We start from the raw sequence: 23234 nt of genomic DNA, 5'->3' as shown, positions 1-23234 counted from the left end.
GGCAACTGAATGATTTCATATAGATTGATCTCTAGGAAAAATTTTAAGAAACAGGCAGACAGCAACCAAAATTAGATTTCAAATTTCAGGACTTGGATTCAGATGGGTACAGGAGATTTGTTTCAAGAAGGAAAAATGAATAATTTAGGGAGAGATTGAAATGATCTATTTTGAAATTCAGATGACCATAATAATTGTCAAGACTCATTGAAGGGGCCTGCAGTGTTGGCATTCCACATGGGCACGAGTGTGAGTCCCAGGTGTCTCTCTCCTTCTCTTTGTATCTCTGCCTTTCAAATAAATAAATCTTAAAAAAAAAATCATTGTATTGTACATTCAAAATGAAAGAATTGGGGGTTGTCTTTGTGTCACTATAACTCAGCACTCTGGATGTTTTTCTGCTTCCTATCCTGCTTCCAGCAGATGATCGGCCAAACTCTTGAGTCTCTGCCACCCACATGTGCGACATGGATGGAGTTCTGGAATTCTGTGTTTAGCCTGGTCTTCCCTGGCTGTTATGGACATTTGGGGAGTGAACTAAGATATGGAAGATCTCTCTCTCTTTCTGTCTCTCTCTCTCTCTCTGTTTCTCTCTCTCTCTCTCTCTTTCTTTCTTTCTTTAAAAAGCAATTAAAAAATTGCTTCTTGGCCATTTGGCTAAGATCAAGCATAGTATCTGTTCTTATCAGTTTAATATCTGATATATCCTTTATCAGAAGACAATATATTAAATGGATTTTTGGAACTAGGAGATGGAATAGGAGCTTGCTCTGTCCACTTTACACATTGGCCTGGTATTGCAGTACTTCCAGGAGCAGTTCCAAAAAAAATGAAAATAAGTACATTAATAAAAATCAATTTTTCATTGACCACATAAGAAAAAAAGTTATAATAATAAATTGAAAACTATTCATTCTCTGACAACAGAGACAATCTCTTAGTTGCTACAGTCACAATACTAACAGTTATGTTGATTTAGCACTTGTTATAAATTACTCACTATGCTGAGTACCTTGCCTGGATCATCATATTTGCATAATTAACAACATTGTATGTTACTAATATAAACATTAATTCTAGAAATATAAAACACTACTATTTTACACCCATGAAATTCCAAGTGCTCTATATACAAATTTTCAATTAATTTTAACAGAAGGCTTAAGTGTTAGGCTCTGTTATTACTACCATTTTGTAGAATCAGAAAACAAATCATAGACAGATTAACTAACTTGCTTGAAGTCACATAGAAAATAAGTGATGTAGCCAGGATCCCTAGTTTTCTGTGTGTCTAAAGATGTTGTTCGTTTTTTTTTTATTTAGACTTTGCTCTAATCATTATATTATATGCCACAGTTATTGAAAAGTATTTATAGTTGTGAGCACTTAAGAAATCTGTCCTCCAGGAAATGAAGTCACATGTGTACAAACCAAAAATGGTGAATTAGTACTTTAACCAAGCTTTCTCTAACATGATGTTTTATTTCTGTTGTGTCACATTATAAAATATATGATACTGAATCAAATGGTAACACTATCCTATTACACAATACTAATAAATGTTTATTGATTTATTTCTATGGATTTAGAACTCTGCTAGATATCGCAAAAAAAGCATTCAAGGGGGAACATAATAAAGAAAATAATCTTACACCAGGAAATCAGATAGGAGAAAACCACAAATAGGAGAGATAGTATATAAGAAGAAATTCTAAATAGTATGAGGCTGACTCTACATGCAGGAAGAATACAGAGGAAACAGGAATTCATAAATAATTCAGCAGTCAGAAAAGGCATTACAAAAATGGTTAGGATTAAGCTAGACGCAGAAAGATGCCATAGATGTTGAAAAGTGAATAGGCAGAGGCTGGTGCTGTGGCATAGTGGGTTAAGCTGCTGCCTGCAGTGCCGGCATCCCATATGGGCTATTCCACTTCCAATCCAGCTCTCTGCTATGGCCTGGGAAAGCAGTAGAAGATGGCCCAGTCCTTGGGCCCCTGCATCCACATGGGAGACCCGGAAGAGGATCCTGGCTCCTGGCTTCAGATAGGCACAGCTCCGGCCATTGGCCATTGCTGCCAATTGGGGAGTGAATCAACAGATGGAAAACCTCTCTCTCTCTTCTGCCTCTCCTCTCTCTGTGTAACTCTGACTTTCAAGTAAATAAGTGAACCTTAAAAAAAAAAAAAAAAAAGTGAACAGGCAAACCCTACTATAAACAAGAAGGAAAATGATAAGCAATCCAGAATGAGAAAGATGTTTTATTAAAAATGTTTTATTTTACTTACTTGAAAGTAAGAGTTAGAGAGAGAGGGAGAGACAGAGATAATCCTTCCATGCATGGGGTCAAACTCCAAATGGCTGCAATGGCAGGACCTGAACTACACCAAAACCAGGAGCCAGGAGTTTCTTTGGGGTCTTACACATGACTGCAGGGGCCCATCTACGTAGGCCATCCTCCACTGCTTTCTCAGGCCATTGGCAGGAATCTGGATGGAAAATGGAGCAGTTGGGACTGGAATCCATGCCCATATTGGATGCTGGAGTTGCAGGCGGTGGCCTCACCCACTAAGCCACAATACAGGCCCTGAGAAAGACAGTTTTTTATTTTTTTTAAAGATTTATTTATTTATTTAAAAGTCAGAGTTACACAGAGATAGGAGAGGCAGAGAGAGAGAGAGAGAGAGGTCTTCCGTCCAATGGTTCATTCCCCAGATGGCTACAGTAGCCGGAATTGCACCAATCCAAAGCCAGGAGCCAGGAGCTTCTGTGGGTCTCCCACATGGCTGCAGGGGCCCAAGAACTTGGGCAATTCTCTACTACTTTCCCAGGCCATAGCAGAGAGCTGGATCAGAAGTAGAGCCAGGTCTCGAACATGTGCACATATGGGATGCCGGCACTTGAGGCCAGGGCGTTAACCTGCTGCGACACAGCGCTGGCCCCGAGAAAGACAGTTTTAAGAAAACAGAGGGATGTCTCCCATCCAAGTACTAACAACAAAACAAACAACCCACTTAAGAGATGGGCCAAGGACCTCAATAGACATTTTTCGAAAGAGGAAATCCAAATGGCCAACAGACACATGAAAAAATGTTCAAGATCACTAGCCATCAGAGAAATGCAAATCAAAACCACAATGAGGTTTCACCTCACCCCGGTGAGAATGGCTCACATTCAGAAATCTACCAACAACAGATGCTGGAGAGGATGTGGGGAAAAAGGCACACTAACCCACTGTTGGTGGGAATGCAAACTGGTTAAGCCACTATGGAAGTCAGTCTGGAGATTCCTCAGAAACCTGAACATAACCCTACCATACAACCCAGCCATCCCACTCCTTGGAATTTACCCAAAGGAAATTAATTTGGCTAATAAAAAAGCCATCTGCACATTAATGTTTATTGCAGCTCAATTCACAATAGCTAAGATCTGGAACCAACCCAAATGCCCATCAACAGTAGACTGGATAAAGAAATTATGGGACATGTACTCCATAGAATACTATACAGCAGTAAGAAACAACGAAACCCGGTCATTTGCAACAAGATGGAGGAATCTGGAAAACATCATGCTGAGTAAATTAAGCCAGTCCCAAAGAGACAAATATCATTTGTTTTCCATGATCGGCGACAACTGAGCACCATAGGGGAAACCTGTTGAAGTGAAATGGAAACTATCAGAAACAATGAACTGATCAGCTCCTGTCCTGACTTTAGATGTACAATGTAATACTTTATCCTTTTTAGTATTTGTTGTTGTTGTTGTTGTTGTTGTTCTAGTACTAGTGGTTGAACTCTGTAATTGGCACACGGTTATTCTTGGGTGTTTAAATTTTAACTGAAAAGTTATCCCTGTTAAATTTAAGAGTGGAAAAAGAGATGGAGGAGATGTACAATTTGGGAAATGCTCAATCAGACTTTCCCCAAATGATGGAGTTAGAAATGTGCCAGGGGATTCCAATACAATCCCATAAAGGAGGCATGTACCAATGGCATCTCATTAGTCCAAGTGATCAATTTCAGTTCACAATCGATGGCTCTGATAGGTCTAAGAATCAAAGGGATCACACAAACAAGACAAGTGTCTGCTAATACTAACTGATAGAATCAAAAAGGGAGAGAAGGATCCAGCATGGGAAGTGGGATACACAGCAGACTCATAGAATGGCAGACGTCCTAAACAACACTCTGGCCTCAGAATCAGCCCTCAAGGCATTCGGATCTGGCTGAAGAGCCCATGAGAGTATTGTAGGCATGGAAAGCCAAGATACCTTGGAAAAGAAAAAAAGAAGAAGACCTAAATGAAAGATCTCTGTGAGTGAGATCCCAGTGGAAAGAATGGGCCATCAAAGAAGGAGGTACCTTTCTCTGAAGGGAGGAGAGAACTTCCATTTTGACTATGACCCTATCGGAATAAGATCAAAGTCAGCGAACTCTAAAGGCTTCCATAGCCCTGGCAACTCATGACTAGAGCCTAGGGAGATTACTGACGCCATGAACAGGAGTGTCAAATTGTTAAGTCAGCAACAGAAGTCACTGTGTACTTACATCCCATGTGGGATCTGTCCCTAATGTGTTGTCTAATGTGCAGTGATGCTATGACTGGTACTGAAACAGTATTTTTGCACTTTGTGTTTCTGCGTGGGTGCAAACTTATGAGATCTTTACTAATTATGTGCTGAATCGATCTTCTGTATATAAAGATAATTGGAAATGAAAAAAAAAACCTGGTGTTAAATTGGAAATGGCATAGAAAATTAATTAATATAAAAAATATGTAGGATCTCTGTCTTTAATGTGCTGTACACTCTTATTTAATGTTATAACTAGTATTCCAACAGTATTCTTTTTCACTTTGTGTTGCTATATGGGGGCAAACTGTTGAAATCTTTACTTAATATATACTAAACTGATCTTCTGTTTATAAAGAGAATTGAAAATGAATCATGATGTGATTGGAAGGGGAAAGGGAGCGGGAAAGGGGAGGGTTGTGGGTGGGAGGGAAGTTTTGGGAGGGGGAAGCCATTGTAACCCATGGGCTGTGCTTTGGAAATTTATATTCATTAAATAAAAGTTTAATAAAAAAAAAGAAAACAGAGGGATGTCCCCGAGAAAGAAAGTTTTAAGAAAACAGAAGAATGTTTACCTGGATAAGAATAAAATAGAAGACAGCGTAAGAATTTGAGTAAAGTGCTCAGAGACAAGTGAGTAGAAACTAACAACAGAAAGTCAGGAAAGAAATTCATTGTGCCTGTTGAAAAGAGATGGAAGTCTCTGAGATTTCTGTACAGAGGATTTGATCATAGTAGATGCTCAAAAATTGTTACTGCTAATTATATATTAAATACATAAAAACTCCCTGAGAAATTTTTCCAGTCTTCACCAACTACTGATCATACACCTACCAAACGTGAAGACCTATTTGCACTCATTTTCTGCCACATGTGAACCAGACAGACAGTGCTTTGTAAAATATTAGTGCTTTGTAAATACCTTAGTTAGACCAGTGATAGGTTTAAATTTTCTAAGATCTTATAGATGCATTTTTGAATGGAAACATTGAAATACACCCAAATTAAAGACTTTATATAAAAAGACTATGATTTTTTGTTTGTTCAATATTTCCTGTATCTATTTTTCCAGAAACAAAATCCTTTTATTTGATAGTTCTTTTTATATAAAAATATTTCATCAGATATTGAATGCTGCAAAATTTGAATTTTGGTTGATATTATACATGCACTGAAGAATAATCATACATTTGTCAAGTTCAATTTCTTCCTAATATTGCTTTGGGTCAGTGGGGAATGTCACCTAATCATTATATTTTCTTCCCTGGGGATTTCAAATGCTTACACAACAAGTTCTCAACCCAAGCAATTTTCATGAAACACTAAATCATATATAAAGAACCCAAGCCTCAGGTACAATTGGAATTTTTTGGTTTATTTATTTCTATTCATTAGAGATGTCTCCTAAAATGCACATATCATGGGATTTGTTTCCAGCTTCTACAGATTGTCCTATGTCAGAGCCTCAGGTTTTAAAACAAAGCAGTTGTTTCATAAATGCCTATCCTGTGTCACAGGAGAATACTGTGACTATATGGATAGATGAGCTAAACCCCTTATGATGGAGAAAACAAGTAGAGGGTATTGCTTCGTGTCTTCCTGGCAACAGAAGAATGCTAATGAATATCAAGTGGTATGGGATGAGTTTGAATATGAGTTTGGATGGAAGGAGTAGCAAGGAATCTCTAATCTTCATGAACTCTATGTGAATCACAAGGCAGTGATGTCTGTCCAGTCCTAATTCTTGAAGCCAGTGGACCCTGGGCTGCCCATGGGAATGCCAGGGAAAGCTGCATAAACAAGATTGAATTTATAGAAGACTGCTGGAGGCTATATACCCAGAATCTATCCAGGTTTATTACTGAAAGGAGCCAAGGTCACACAGGTAGGGAAAGGAAAGAGAGTTAATTTCAGAGAATGAATAGTGCACTACAATTGAGTCACATGTCATGGAGAGGAAGTGAAGTGTATGAAAGATATGCAGGAAGTATTACAGAACTGTATGAATAACAAGTGAGGAATGTATGGTAGACTTCTCTTTTATGTAAAGTATTGCAGAGTTTGTTCAGGAAGGTGTAGTTATTGAAAGAGGTTACAGAGATCTGGACAGTGTTCACACAATCTTGTGCTTCTTACTGGAGAGTCATAAGAAGGAGTTTTGTAGGCAATGCCTACTGCTGTTGCTATACAGTTAGAGAGGAACAAAGGTACTCATTTTTTATGGGCCAGTGCATTTGATTGAAAAGCGACTTATCCTGAGAGGCAAGAGGCAGTGTGCCACAGCTCTGTTTAGTAACATCAGCTGGTTATCAGCAGGGATCATCTGAGTGTGACAGTATGTGCTTGCTAGACTCCCCTTTCAAAAGCACTATTCCCGAAGACCAAGGGAATGTTCCCCTCAGAGCACAATTAGAGAAAAGTACTAATCAATTGAACTAATCATCTGATAGGGAAATTATGATAATGATTAGCAGCACAAATTTATTTTTAGTCTAATGAAATAAATTTAATTTTGGTGTTTACAGGAACCTGCTCTCATTTCAGCAGAGTGGATCATTGAGAAAAAACAGGAATTAGGCAGTGCCCAGGAAAATACCATAAATATACATATTGGTTGAATTGCCCCCAGACCTGAGCTTGATTGTCAAATGTGCAGTAAGCCAATCACCGACGTGGACATGGTTGAAGGAAGCAGGCGTTTATTTGCAAAGCACTGAGCAAAGAGTCTGGCAACAATCACTTAGTTCTTGCATTCCTTCTGAGATTTAAGGGTAAAGGGTCTTACTGATTGAAGTTGGCATAGACCGGTGCCTGACCAACTTGTGTGTAAGTCTCCGATTGGTCTGTAGTGCCCTGGCCTTCTTGTTTGGTCAGTAACACTGCGTTCTTTGAGAATTTTGATGATGACAAAGTGGGCTCCAGTTGGGCCTCAGTCAGACTGAGGGCCATGTGTAGGTGTCAGTTACTTTTTCTCAGGTTACCAAACTTTAAGACAAGACAAAATATCAGGATGTTATCTGTAGAGGAGACAAATGACCTTCATGAGTCTTGTGAGACACCCAGGGAGTTGGATGCAGCACTCCAATTTAGTAACTTATTTTTAGTAAGAATCTGATTTGCAATCATAGAAGCAAAGAAGCTTTAAAATGAAGGAAGGCAATTGGGAGACTGAGAGACCAGGCATAATTGTATCTGGTGCCAGCATCAAACGCAGTATATAAGGGCTAAGTTTCACAACTGCAATAAATTGTTGTTAAATTGGAGATTATTCCAGGAAGTCTTATCAGAAATATCCATAATATATTCATACATAACTTATACAATATCAATTGCACAATATTTTTTCTCTTTTTAATATATTAATTGTAAATAATATAAAATCACAATTAGAACATGTACTCTTTATTATGTCATGAAGTACATATTAGACACTATGAGAAACAGTGACTTGATCAGCTCTTGTCCTGACTGTTGATATACAATATAATACTTTATCCATTTTAGTATTTTTTGTTGTTCTAGTACTATTGTTTGAACTCTGTAATTAACACACAATTATTCTTAGGTGTTTAAATTTTAACTGAAAAGTGATCCCTGTTAAGTATAAGAGTGGAAAAAGAGAGGGAGGAGATGTACAATTTGGGACATGCTCAATTGGACTTGCCCCAAATGGTAGGGTTAGAAACATGCCAGGGGATTCCAATACAATCCCATCAAGGTGGCATGTACCAATGCCATCTCACTAGTCCAAGTGATCAACTTCAGTTCACAATTGATCACATTGATAGGTCTAGGAGTCAAAGAGTTCACACAAACAAGACTAGTGTCTGCTAATACTAACTGATAGAATCAAAAAGGGAGAGAAGGATCCAGCATGGGGAGCTGGATACACAGCAGACTCATGGAATGGCAGATGTCCTAAGCAGCACTTTTCCTTAGAATCAGCCCTTAAGGCATTCGGATCTGGCTGAAGAGTCCATGAGAGTATTCTAGGCATGGAAAGCCAAGATACCATGGAAAAGAAAAAAAAAAAAGAAGAAGAAGAAGACCTAAATGAAAGATCTCTGCGAGTGAGATCCCAGCGGAAAGAATGGGGCCATCAAAGAAGGAGGTACCTTTCTCTGAAGGAAGGAGAGAACTTCCACTTTGACTATGACCCTGTCGGAATAAGATCGAAGTTGGTGAACCCTAAAGGCTTCCATAGCCTTGACAACTCATGACTAGAGCCTAGGGAGATTTCTGACGCCATAAACAAGAGTGTCAAATTGTTAAGTCAACAACAGGAGTCACTGTGTACTTATGTCTCATGTAGGATCTATCCTTAATGTGTTGTCCAATGTGAAGTGATGCTATAACTAGTACTGAAACAGTATTTTTACACTTTGTGTTTCTGTGTGGGTGCAAACTGATGAAATCTTTACTTAGTATATACTGAATTGATCTTTGGTATATAAAGATAATTGAAAATGAAAAAAAAAAAAACCTTGGTTTTAAATTGGACATTGCATAGAAAATTAATCAATTTTTAAAAAAAATATTATGTAGGATCTCTGTCTTTAATGTGCTGTACACTATTATTTAATGCTATAACTAGTACTCCAACAGTATTTTTCACTTTGTGTTGCTATGTGGGTGCAAACTGTTGAAATCTTTACTTAATATATACTAAACTGATCTTCTGTATATAAAGAGAATTGAAAATGAATCTTGATGTGAATGGAAGGGGAGAGGGAGTGGAAAAGGGGAGGGTTGTGGGTTGGAGGGAATTTATGGGGGAGGAAAGCCATTGCAATCCATAAGCTGTACTTTGGAAATTTATATTCATTAAATTAACTTTTTTTTAAAAAGTACAGTAAATATTTAACATTGATATAACATTGTATGTTCCAAGATTTTATATTTTAAAATCATAATTGTAATAATATGTTAGAGGAAATTCAATTATTTGTAATGCCATTGGTAATTTAAGGTTGTCTTCTGGGGCTGGTGCTGTGGTCTAGCAGGTTAAGCCACAGCCTGCATCCCATATGGGTGCCAGTTTGATTTCTGGCCATTCCACTTCTGATCCAGCTCCCTAGTAATGCACCTGGGAAAGCAGCAAAAGATGGCCCAAGTGCTTGGGCTCCTGCACCCACGTGGGAAAACCAGAAGAAACTCCTGACTCTTGGCTTCAGTCTAGCCCAGTTCTGGCCCATGTGGCTAATTGGGGAGTGAATCAATGGTTGGAAAACATCTCTGTCTCTCTCTCTCTCACTCTCTTTCTCTCTCTCTCTCTCCCTCTCCTTTGTATCTTTTTCAAATAAAATAAATATATCTTTAAAAAGATAAGCAACCTTGTGGGCGGCGCTCTGGCAAAGCGGGTTGAGGCCCTGGCCTGAAGCACCAGCATCCCATATTGGCGCTGGTTCTAGTTCCAGTTGTTCCTCTTCCAATCCAGCTCTCCGCTCTGGCCTGGGAAGGCAGTAGAATATGGCCCCAGTCCTTGAGCCCCTGCACCCATGTGGGAGACCCAGAGGAGGCTCCTGTCTCTTGGCTTCTGGCTTCGGATGGGTGCAGCTCCGGCCATTGCGGCCACCTTGGGAGTGAACCAGCAGATGGAAGACCTCTCTATCTCTACCTCTCTCTGTAACTCTATCCTTCAAATAGATAAAATGCATCTTTTAAAAAAATAAGCAACCTTAATGTAATAAAGAAAAAGGAGACACAGAGATTACAAAGAAGATACAGAAAGATACATGGGGCAAAAGTGAGGTCAAGTAAGACACAATTGCTAAGACCCTAGAAGTTCTTTGGCTAGTCTAGGGTCTAATGGCTGATGTCATAATAATTGGGTTAATAATTGACTATATTTTATCATCCTAGTGTTATCATTCACTGGACAAATATATAATTATAATTATATAGCAGGTACCAAGCCATGCCAGGAGATGGAGATACAATATTATCCTTCATTCCTTTTAAAAAAATATTTATTTATTTGAGAGGCAGAGCTACAAAGAGAGAGAGGGAGAGACAGAGAGAAAGGACTTCCATCCACTGATTCACTTCCCAAATGGCTACAATGGCTAGAGCTGGACTGATGCAAAGCTTGGAGCCAGGAACTTCCTCCAGGTCTCCCACATGGGTGCAGGAGCCCAAGCACTTGATCTATCTTTCCCATTCCATAGCAGATAGCTGGGTCAGAAGAGCAGTAGCCAGGACATGATGTGGCACTCCTATAGGACACTGGCATCACAGGCAGAGGCTTAGCCCACTGTGCCACAGTGTCAACTCCCATCCTTCATTCTTGAATGAAAGTACTATATATTATATATCATACTTATTGTATATAATATTATATATTTTATAAAATATAATAATTATATGTGATATATTATATATAATTTATATATTAAATATAAGTATTATATATAATATATGATGCATTATAATACATGTAATATACATTATTATATAATATATAATACATATATAAGATATACATATTATATAATATATAATTATTATATACGTAATATATATTATATATAATAAGAAATTTTATGATAAGCAATAAAGGATATGTGCTTGTTATGCAGCTCCAATACCTGAGTGTGATTGCCTGATTCACATCAAGCCATTCACTAACAATTGAATTGTGGATGAAAGTAGGTATTTATTGCAAAGTACAAAGAAAGAGCTGGGAAGCCATCACTTCTCTCTTGTAGTTTTCCTTGTCTGTGGAGATCTGGGTCTCTCTCAGTATAATGCTTCCAGGTAAACCTTCTAGAAACAACCTCTGAAAAATAAGCTCAAGTCAATAAAAGGTTTCATATTTTCTATCCCTGTTGCTCTGCTCTCCTCTACTTAAATGCCACACTCTTGGTGACAACAGCAGAGGTAGACAGAACAGTTTTTCTCAGATGACATCTGAGAGCTGAATGAAGTGACGTAGTGAGGAGTGTAACTATTTCCAAGGAAGAATATGCCAAGCAGAGGGGACTACCAGTGGGAACTGGTATGCCAAGTTTGTGAGCAAGAGATGACCCACTTGGTTGCAGCAAGAAGGATGGGGAAGAAACAGTGAGAAGATGAATTCAGAGGAGATTCAGAGACCAGGTCACAGACAATCATGTGGCCACAGTAAATGCTGTAGGTTGAATTATAGACCTGAAGAATAATTTCTTATAAAAGTATGATTTTACAATTTGTATTATGAGAACCACTATGAGAAGAAAACACTAAGTATTAATTTATTTTACGTATTGATCTTTTAGGTAAGATTTTCTTTTAAGAACATGTTTCAAGTTAAGCATTAAAAATTTAGTAATTTTAGGGGACCAAGAATCATATATTAAGCATATGAAACATCCTAAATCTACATAAAATAAGTGCTAAGAAGAAAAACACAAACACAAACTAGGTACTGATGTTACCTAACATACATACATACAATAATTTATTTCAGTTTCCCATAATTTCATACATAATGTTAAAATTTATGAGGAGAGCACCATAACCAAAGGCCAAATACATTTTTTTTTACTCAAAGGATACATATGAAGGAAAATGACAGCTATGTAAAGTGAGTCGTCATATCAGAAACTACATTTGACCAAAAATGTAACCATAAATCAAAAATGGATATTGTTTTAGTCAGATGAGGCTTTTTAGAAATATAATGGATAGAGCTCTCTGCTGTGGCCTGGGAAAGCAGTAGAAGATGGAGAAGCAGCAAGAAGGCGGAATAGGAAGGGAGCACATTGATAGTTCAGTAAGACACACAGGTTAATAAAAGTGGAGATACTGCAGGGTCAAGGAAGAGTAGGGGAAGAAACAGCAGAGGAAACTCTTCCGGAACTAGTGATTCACAGTGGACCTGCGTGGAGAGCGTGGGAGCCCAAGTTCGGGACACCAGCGGCAGACTCAACGCACCAGCACTGGTTCGCGAGGTGAGCCGAACCTCCATAGCCCGAGACACCAGCAGGCAAGCAGAAAGAGGAGACTAGAGGGAACGAGGCTTGAAACTTCGTGGGGAAAAGTTCACCAGGCTAACTAGAAGAGAGAGAGGAAAAAAAAAAGAAAAAAAGTGACCGATACGGACACGAGTTTCTCTCTCTCCACTCACCCCTCAAAAGCGAGCAAGACAAAGAGCAGGCGCCATTTTGGAGATACATCATAAGCAGGGCGACCTCAGGTCTGCACCTGCCCTGAGCCTAGCAGAAAAACCTGACTCTTGGGGGAGGGGTGAAATAACAGGAGATTAGCATCTAACTTGGCAACCCAGTGGGAGACTGCAGGAGAATTGGAGCCCACACTGAGGGCAGCAGAGATTCCCTGTGTGGTTCTTGGGAAAGAGCTTCCGATCTCTGGCTCCTGTGGGTATATCATTTGCCTGCTAACTACCTCCAAGTACGTTCAGCTGTGCGGAATTACTTCCCTTTTGAATCAAAAAAAGAGAGAGAGATTTACCACACCTAACCTGGGAGTGTCATCTTTGACACACCCTCAACACTGAGGAACCAAACCCAGCTCTCAGTCCACACTTATCTCAAGCCTCTAAGGCTCCACCGAAAGCAGACAGTCCACTTAATATAGAGCCATAGTGTAACAAGAAAAAACACCACAGTGAAGAAACCAAATATCTCCAACATGCCATACAACAAATGCAAAAACCGAGGTAACAAGAACAAGGAAGACACTATGACGCCCCCAAATGAAAAAGACACCCCAATTCAAGATTATGAAGATGATGAGATCGAAGAAATGCAAGAAGCGGATCTCAAAAAATTGATAAGAACATTAAGAAGTTCTCAAAAACAAATTCTTGAACTACAGAAATCCTTAGTGGACAAGATAGAAAATCTCTCTCGTGAAAATGAAATATTAAGGAGGAATCAAAATGAAATGAAACAACTAGTAGAACATGAAACTGTGATAGTGACAAAAAAACACAATGAAATGAAGAACTCAATAGATCAAATGACAAACACATTAGAGAGCCTTAAAAACAGAATGGGTGAAGCAGAAGAGAGAATATCAGACTTAGAAGACAGAGAACAGGAAAGTAAACAGGCAAACCAAAGAAAAGAAGAAGAAATTAGAAATCTAAAAAATATTGTCGGGAATCTACAGGATACTATTAAAAAACCTAATATTCGGGTTCTAGGAGTTCCTGAAGGCATGGAGAGGAAGAAAGGATTAGAAGGCATTTTCAGTGAGATACTAGCAGAAAATTTCCCAGGTTTGGAGAAGGACAGAGGCATCTTAGTACAGGAAGCTTATAGAACCCCTAATAAACATGACCAAAAGAGATCCTCACCACGACATGTTGTAATCAAACTCACCACAGTGAAACATAAAGAAAAGATTCTAAAAGGTGCAAGAGAGAAACGTCAGATGACTCTCAGAGGATCTCCAATTAGACTCACAGCTGACTTCTCATCAGAAACCCTACAAGCTAGAAGGGAATGGCAAGATATAGCCCAGGTACTAAGAGAGAAAAACTGCCAGCCCAGAATACGATATCCTGCAAAGCTCTCATTTGTGAATGAAGGTGAAATTAAGACTTTTCATAGCAAACAGAAACTGAAAGAATTTGTTGCCACTCATCCTGCCCTGCAAAAGATGCTTAAAGATGTGTTACACACAGATACACAGAGACATGGTCACCAATATGAAAGAAGGTAAAGGAAGGAAACCTCACAGCAAAAGATCACAGGAAGCTCAATTTCTCTTTGACATAGAATTAAACTCTGATGCTCTGTTAAAGCAATGTGTTAAAGTAATCTAAAAACAAAAAGCAATTCAAATCAATTGGCAATCTACAAAAAGAGTTAAAGATTTTAAAAGCTATTATTAAAATTGCTATATTGGTCTATTATGCTATGTTATATGTGTGTACATATTGTATGTCCACATAGGAAATTTTATTAAGAGTTTTATTTTAAATGGCTTATAGATAAGATTGTCCATACATTTAAGCTGCTAAAATCAATCAAAGATACATTTTAATTTGTGTGACCTGAATCTGTGTATCATATGTTTTAAACGTGTTGGTAGAAAGAAACTACAAACATTTATATGGTTGTGCTTAAGTTTACTGGTTAAACAAACTACACCATGTTAGATATTTAAGAGGTGTTTTCAAATACATGATTCTTAAAATTTACAGAAGGCATTGGACCTTATGGTAAATGTTTTCTTAAGTTGTTATCTAATGGTTGAAACGGTTTGCTAAGTATTCATGTGATATTGCTATTGTCAGCAAGCGATCTAGGACTTGCTCCCTCATTTCACTATTCTAAGCCCAACTTATTCTTTCATTTCTCTATTCTCTTCAAGGTAGGAAACTAATTCTATTATGAAGGAATCTGTAGGATGCACAATTTAATCTTTAGACCTTATAAAAGAGATGGCTAACATTTTTCTGTAATAGCATAGCCAAAATAAGAACTTAAATAATAATCTCATAGCTAGATTCACTTCGCCATCAGCGAAGTATACAGTAAGTAGAAAAAAACCTCCCTTTCAGACCAAAGGGAAAGAAAGTTTTAAGGTGGGAATATAATTTTCCTCATGGGCATTGTCTACCTTAGAAAAACTACTACAGAACATGCCTGTGACTATAGACTTGTAGTTCAGGCCACCGAAGATTAGAGATGGGTCATGGGCACTCCCTTGACTTGCATCCTCTGGTCTGCTTTAACACAAACCAGGAGGAAAAGAAAGCTAGGCATCAGAAGCAATGAGTGGCAGGCCTATTAATGGCTGATCTGTACAGTGATCTGCCCTCAAGGAGACCCAACAGGCCAGTCCACTGCAGTGGCTTTCAATGTGGTAAGCCTGGGCTTCAGCAGAAGTCAGCTTGTGAAGAGCCCTGGCAGCTCTGCCAAGAGATAGATCACTGCAAATGGACCTGCCCTGGAGTCGAAGGATACCCAGGTCAGAGCCACAGATCTTATTGGCTCTAAGCTGAAAAGCCCTTCACTCAGCCCAACTTCCAAAGTGACCACTGCAGCTGAGGGGATGGTCAAGTAGGGTCAGCAACATTGCAGGCAAAACTGTAAATTTCTTGTTAGAGATGCCCCCTGCCTTTACCTGGCCAGCTCTCCTCCCAGCCCAGCCAAGTCATGAAAGTCAACAGACTGCCTTCCCCTAGGAGGTTCACACCTCCCTTAGGATATACCCCATGTGAAGAGATAGATAGGTCTGGGCCTCTGAATTTACAAGGCCTAAAGCCCAACAGATTATTATCAAGCCCCTTCTAGCAGGTTCTAGTTGCCTCTCAATCAGAAAACTTAATTGTAGCTTAGACAGCACCTTTCTTAGCACATCTAATAATGACTCTGTCCTTTGTTCTAGACCCTGTCTAGCACACTTGGGCCTCATTCCTTTGTAATCATAACCTCTACTCTACCACCAATGGCTCTACTCCCAACCTGTGTGTACTGATGGTCCTCTTCCCCACTTAATGCTGTATAATTTTTCAAACCTGGTAAATGCCACTCTTAGGATCATTGGTTACTATCCTCACTCTGTCTTTTATGATCTTGTCTAAATATGATCAGAGTCGGCAAACTTGGAAGGCTTCCATAGCCTTGGCAACTCATGACGACAGCCTAGGGTGGTTACTGGCGCCATAAACTAGAGTGTCAATTTGTTGGGTCAACAACAAGAGCCACTGTGCACTTGCTCCTCATGTGGGATCTCTGTCCTTAATGTACTGTACATTTTGATTTAATGCTATAACTAGTACTCAAACAGTATGTTTCACTTTGTGTTTCTATGTGGGTGCAAACTGTTGAAATCTTTATACTAAATTGATCTTCTGTATATAAAGAGAATTGAAAATGAATCTTGATGCAAATGGAAGGGGAGAGGGAGTGGGAGAGGGGAGGGTTGTGGGTGGGAGGGAAGTTATGGGAGATCTCTGTCCTTAATGTGCTGTACATTGTGATTTAATGCTATAACTAGTACTCAAACAGTATGTTTCACTTTGTGTTTCCATGTGGGTGCAAACTGTTGAAATCTTTATACTAAATTGATCTTCTGTATATAAAGAGAATTGAAAATGAATCTTGATGCAAATGGAAGGGGAGAGGGAGCGGGAGAGAGGAGGGTTGCGGGTGGGAGGGAAGTTATGGGAGGGGGAAGCCATTGTAATCCATAAGCTGTACACTGGAAATTTATATTCATTAAATAAAAGTTAAAAAAAAAGAAATATAATGGATATTATTAGAGTAGCTGTATTCATCAATGCAGCCTTTAAAAAGAAATATGTAGTAAAATTTGAAATGAAATCTTAGTATTTCAATAAATTAAAAAAAACTAGAACAAACTTTTAAAATATTTTATGCAGCATTTGAGAGTGAGTAAAGTGATGTATTTATTTTCAAGTTACCTTAGAAGATTAGAATTCATTAATATTTGAAAAAAATAACTTCTGTATGCATGTTGAGTAAAAGTACATAATAGATAACATATTCATACATGTCACTATACATTTTTCTACATTTAAAACCTATCTGCTAAATTAAATTATAAGATTTAAATCGTAGATTCAAGCAGGCTGTACTCAACTGATGTCCCTTAGAAATCCCAGATTTGTAATTTTTATAAATGAAAACAACCAAATTTTCAGGTCTGTTAGGCCACTTAGACACGAATATTTAATCAAAATCTGTTAAAACTTTGTGCAGATAGATTATCAAAAAACTAGTAGAATTTTTCTTGCTTTGCATTCAGCTGCAAGTCCCTCCCCTGGAACATTCCAAACTCTAAGACAATATGTTGTAAATAAAGGGACTTTAATAGTAGGCCTTTCTACATGTACACCACCCACATTATCAGAACTGAGGAGGTATTCTGCACAGCCATGGACATCTCCCAAGAAGTATATTAAAATGGGACAACAATTGCCTAATGCTGAGAGGACTGAGACCCCATTGTGCTGTCTATCTTAAATCAAGCCTTTTCTGCTGGTTTTCTCCACACCTCCTTTGAATCAAAAAAAAAAAAAAATGCTGAAACCTAACATTTGGTTCTAAAACATAGGATGGGAATTTCAAGGTGACCAGTCTATGAGGTAGCACCACTTCTCCATTGCTTCTTCAACATGCCACACTGCTCACAATCCTGGGAAACAAGGTGAGTTCTTCTGTGTTTCCTCTAGAAGGCCTTGATGCACTTTTTAAATTCCTACAAGAAAATCCTAGCACAAGGTCAAGGTCCTTCCTCCATCCAGGAGAACTGTCCCTTTCTGGTCTGAACCCCCTTATTTAGGGGATGCCTGGAACTAAGAAATGGGTTCACCATTTTTTAGGTAGATAAAGAGATCTGGGCATACCCTCCTCTCTCCCTTTTCCTCACTCCATTTTTACTCTCCAGGACATATCCTTACTCCCTCTCCATTCACCCTTGAGACCTTACAAGGACTCCCCTATAATCTCTAAGGCTCTGTATATGGGAGGAGAAGTTAGGACTCATCTTTTTCCACAATTCAATGTGGTCACAGTACAAACTAGACAATAGTCAATGGCCTGAAAATGGGACTTTTGATACCGAAATTCTCCAAGACATAGATAGCAATGGAAAATGTTCTTAGGTTCCTTACATACAGTAATTCTTCTATCTCAGCAATCACCCATCATTCTTCCTGTCTTGCACAACCTACCAAATTCTCTTCCTTAAGGAGAAAAACATATTTCTATTGCCTGAGCCTCTGATGTCTGAGCCTGACTTTGATTCTACCAATCATTCTCTCCTCCTCCATTTCCTCCTCCTCCTGTCTCCTCAGCACCTGCCAAGGAGTCCCCCTCACCCTTTGAAAGGTCATCTTCTTCACCTCCTTCTTGTCCCCACTCTCTTCCATTCTTTCCTCCTACAATCTGTTTGCACTCCTGGCAGTTGCCTTTGAAGAATCATTCCCTTCTTCTGAACCTCCACTTAGTCCCCTTCCCCCCAATCTTCCCCTTCCTTCTCCCCTGCTCATCTGTTAATGATCACAAGAGCCACCATCCACAGCTACTCACCCATTGCCATCCATCCCTATCTTGCCCCTGCATGAGGTGGCTGACACAGGTGGTATTGTTAATATCCACCTCTCATTCTTTTTTTTTGATCTGGCCAAAACTGAAAGGAACCTCACAATAAAGAATCTCACAACAAAGATTATTCTCAATACATCAAGAATTTCCTATACATTACTCACTCTTATTCCCTCATCTAGCAAGATGTTCATGTAATTACTTCCTTTTCCAGTATACCTGAAGAAAAGGCCTGTATCTGGGGCACCATCGTGGACTTTGCTGACTCCTTACATGCACAATCCTAAACATTAGTGCCCCATTGAAGCTGTTGCAATTCCTCCCATGACCCCACATAAAATTATCAATCTCATTCTACTATTCAATCACAAATGGCCAACTTCTTAGCCTACATATACCAGAGTCTTAGAAAAACTATCCTTAAGGTAATAAATTATGATAAAATTCAAAAATTCACCTAAAAATCTTATGAAAATTCCCCATTATTTTTATAAGCCAATCACAAAGGCCATCAAATAAAGCAACTTCGATCTGGAGTCAGAAGTGGGGAACCTCTACTTTCACAGTCATTTTATTTCTCAGGCATCCCCAGATATCAAAAAAAAATTTCCAAAGATTAGGAGATTGGCCAAAGACTGCTCAAAAGGAGCTCATAAAAGCTGCCTTCAGGGTCTTTGGCAATAGACAAGTAGAAACAAAAACCCAATAACTAAAGTGAGATAAGGCTAAATACCAACTGCTTGCTTCTGCACTTTAAGAGGGCCAGAACAAAATTCAAGTATGATGTCCTTCATAGCCTTCAGGGATAGTGCAACAAGGTTAGTGTAACAAGGAAAGACATTGGACAAGAGCTTGTCCCAGTCCCTGATCTCCACTGAGGCCATGCCCAAAGTATAGAGCCAAGAGATGCTGCAAATTTGAGTGTCTTTATTTTTCAGGAAGTGAGGCCACTCCTTCCACTCCAGACCTGAGCTGGGTATTGTCCTTTGTTGACCTCTTTGGATTATCTGGCAAGTAATGATAAGGTCAGTGTTCGTTACCGTCACCCCAGTGGAGACCCCAGGGTTAGTCCTAATGTAGCAGGTAAATAAATCTCCTTTATCCTAGACAAAGGGACAACATATTGACTTTACAAGAGCATTTAGGACCTCTAGTTCCTTCATTTCACTCTATTACAGTGGCCAATGGCCAAGTTTCTCAGTCTCTCCAGATTAAGCCCGTCATTTGCTCAATATGATCTATTATTTTCACTTGCAGCTTCCTTTTCATGCCTTCCTTTTCTGATGCTACTCCTTGGGTGGGAAATTCTGCCTAAATTATGCTCCACCACTACACTACAGATTTCCAACACTTATCTGCCTACCTTCCTATTACTAACCCCCTCTGCTGAGATCCTGAACATTTTGTGACTTCTGGATATCCTTTCCAGCTAGATATACCACCTGGTATGGAGCACTCAACACCCATCAAGTGCCCTCTACCACATCTCCATAAGTAATATCTCTTAAGTACCTATCCTATTCCCTAGAAAATCTTAATATCCCTCTAAATCACAAGCCAGCTAATTTTCCTTATAATACTCACATTCTTGCTGTCAAAACACCTAATGGAACATACCACTTAGCACAAGATTTATATATCACAAATGAGGTTACATTCCACATAGTTCTAGTTGTCCCTACTCATACTCCTTCCTCTTTTCTATTCTCTCATACAGTATTCATTTCAGTGTTAGAGACGAAAGGCTTTCTATACTAACCCTCTTGACCTTCCTCTTAAGATCTTTGTGAGTTTATTTGGATGGACCCATATACTAAAACTTCTCAACAGCTAATCTGAACAGCTCTTCCTCAGGGATTTTGGGATAGCCACCATAATTTGGGGCAGGCTTTATCAAAAGGCTTTTGCCTATTTTTCTTAAAATCTATAACTCTTCCTTAGTTTGTAGATGACTGTGAATCCCCTCCTTAACATAATGTATTTCACAGACTATCAAATTCTGAATAATCTTAGCACAAAAAGAAATAGTTTTTCAAAATCCAGGTCACCCATCCAGAATTACACATTATAACTACACAAAGGGGGCTGACCCTAGACCATAAGTCTTTAATTGACTTGGTCCTCATTCCATTATAAAAATCAGTCCAATTGTTCTTAGGACTGGCCAACATCTTCTGTATATGTATAACCAATTCCAATTTATTTCTAGAACCCTGTAACAGGTGGCCTCTGGAGACCTCCATCATCCTACTTTAATCCCCTGTCTTTATCAGGATTTCCTTCAATGAGCTAAAAAAGTAAACACTTTAGTCCTGACCTTTGATCTCCCCAATCACTCTAAACCCTTTCATTTATATGTGAATACAAAAAGAGTTTTCATACTTATACTTCTCGCCCAGTTTCCTGGCCTTGATATTTAAGCAGTGGGTTACTTCTCAAAGCAGCAGGGAAAAACTGTGCTGGGCTGCCTAGCTGTTTCCACACTCATGCTAAAGTTTCACAGCTAATATTAGAAAGCTCAAAATTAGTTATTTCTCAAAATCTCACTGTACATACCTCACATTTTATTCAGGCCCTTTTATTCAACCAGGCCATCTCCATATCTCCATGATATTGGCCATTTGTTTACAAAACCTTCACAATATACTTCTATAAAATTCTAATGTTACACTCCAGAGATGCTCTATTTTAAATCAGCCACTCTCTTCCTGACACCTACCCTCATTGATTCTAAAGATCTCCAATAGAGCTGTGACAAAATCCTCTATCTGTTGCTAAGGCCCTTTCCCAACATCTCCATATACCTTTGCTATATACTAACCCTCCATGAGTTTATGAACAGGAACTCAACCAGGATTTAGGACGTGTTTTTGATGGGCTATGCCATCATTACTATTGACTCTGTCATAGAGTCAAATCCTTTACCACTAGGTACAACCTGATAGCAGGCATAATTTATTGCTCTTACCTGAGCCCTCACTCTGGAAAAAGGCCAAAAAATAAATACATACACCCCCTCCAAGCACACCTATCATATCATACACCCTCATGCCCCATATTTCAAAAGAGAGAGAATATATTACAACTCAGGGCTCCCTCTATCCTCAATAACACCCTCCTTCTTAAACTACTCCAGGCAGCAACACTCTGACAGCAAGTAGCCATCCTCCACTGCAGTAAACATCAAAGAAAACATTCTTTCATTGCCCTGGAAAGCAACAAAGCTGATATGGAAACAAAATACCATGCCTTCCAGACTCACTTCCTCCTTGCTCTTAGCCCGTCCCCTTGAGCCTTCCTTATACTAACCAAAAGAAAAGGCTGGTTTGCCCTTTCAGGGAGAAAATATTACAGATGGCTGATTTCTTAAAAATGGCCAGGTAATTCTTCCCAAACAAAGGGGATTTGATCTTTTCACTCCCTCCACAACCAAATTCCATGTAGCAAACTGACCCCTTACTCACCTACCTTCTTGTCTCATTGGTTACCTTATCTTTCTTAATACCTCTCTGCTATCACTCAATCCTGTACCATTAGCCAAAGGGCCACTTCCCACAGCCATCGCAGACACTGTCCTTCCCACTCACTACACTAGAAAACAAATTCCTTGATAGGATTGGAAAACAGACTTTACTCATATGCCTCCAGTCAAAGACTACATATCTACTTGTCTTTGTAAATACCTTCTCTGGGTAAGTGGAAGCTTACCCTTGTTTATCAGAGAAAGCAGATGTAGTGATAGCATATCTTGTGAAAGAAATCATCCCAGCGGGCGCCGCGGCTCACTAGGCTAATCCTCTGCCTTGCGGCGCCAGCACACCGGGTTCTAGTCCCGGTCGGGGCACCGATCCTGTCCCGGTTGCCCCTCTTGCAGGCCAGCTCTCTACTGTGGCCAGGGAGTGCAGTGGAGGATGGCCCAAGTGCTTGGGCCCTACACCCCATGGGAGACCAGGAGAAGCACCTGGCTCCTGCCTTTGGATCAGCACAGTGCGCCGGCCGCAGCGCGCCTACCGCGGCAGCCATTGGAGGGTGAACCAATGGCAAAAGGAAGACCTTTCTCTCTGTCTCTCTCTCACTGTCCACTCTGCCTGTCAAAAAATAAAAAAAAAAAAAAATTAAAAAAAATTGTGAAAAAAGAAAAAAGAAAAAAAAAAAAAGAAATCATCCCATGATTCCACCTCCCTACCTTCATTCTGTAAGAATAATGGACCAGTTTTCATTTCTCAAACTACACAGGGCATATTATCACTGTAAACAAAAGCTGGAAACTCCATATTCCCTATTGCCCACAATCCTCAGGCAAGGTGGAAAGAGCAAAGGGTCTCTTAAAATCTCATTACATAAAAAATTCACTCTACAAGTTGTTTAGCCTTTTCTCCTACTCACTGCACTTAAGAGACATTGCGTCACAGGCTCCCCCACAGACCAGCTTAGCCCTTTTGAACTTATGTGCAACTGCATCTTCATTTTAAGCAAATTTCCCTCTTCACATTTTTCTCATGGAGACTACATGCCAGCATTAGTAAGAGATACATCAACTTCTGTACCATTTCACGAATTCTTTCCTCGCAAAGCCCTACCTTGGATTCCTCTCCATTATAAGTTGAACAAGGAGATTGGGTATATCCAGTTGGAGT

General features: G+C 39.3%; 1 non-coding gene across 1 annotated transcript; it reads left to right on the top strand.

The window, feature by feature from the left end:
- Positions 1-637: 637 nt before the first annotated feature.
- On the top strand, positions 638-828 carry LOC133753085 (U2 spliceosomal RNA). Its single transcript, XR_009865030.1, has one exon. It is a non-coding gene; the product is annotated as a U2 spliceosomal RNA (small nuclear RNA).
- Positions 829-23234: the final 22406 nt, after the last annotated feature.

Source organism: Lepus europaeus, chromosome 2 (genome assembly GCF_033115175.1).
Source record: "Lepus europaeus isolate LE1 chromosome 2, mLepTim1.pri, whole genome shotgun sequence".
NCBI classification, from domain to species: Eukaryota; Metazoa; Chordata; class Mammalia; order Lagomorpha; family Leporidae; genus Lepus; species Lepus europaeus.
The sequence above is the reverse complement of the archived record's forward strand: the minus strand, read 5'-3'. Positions and strand labels throughout refer to the sequence as shown.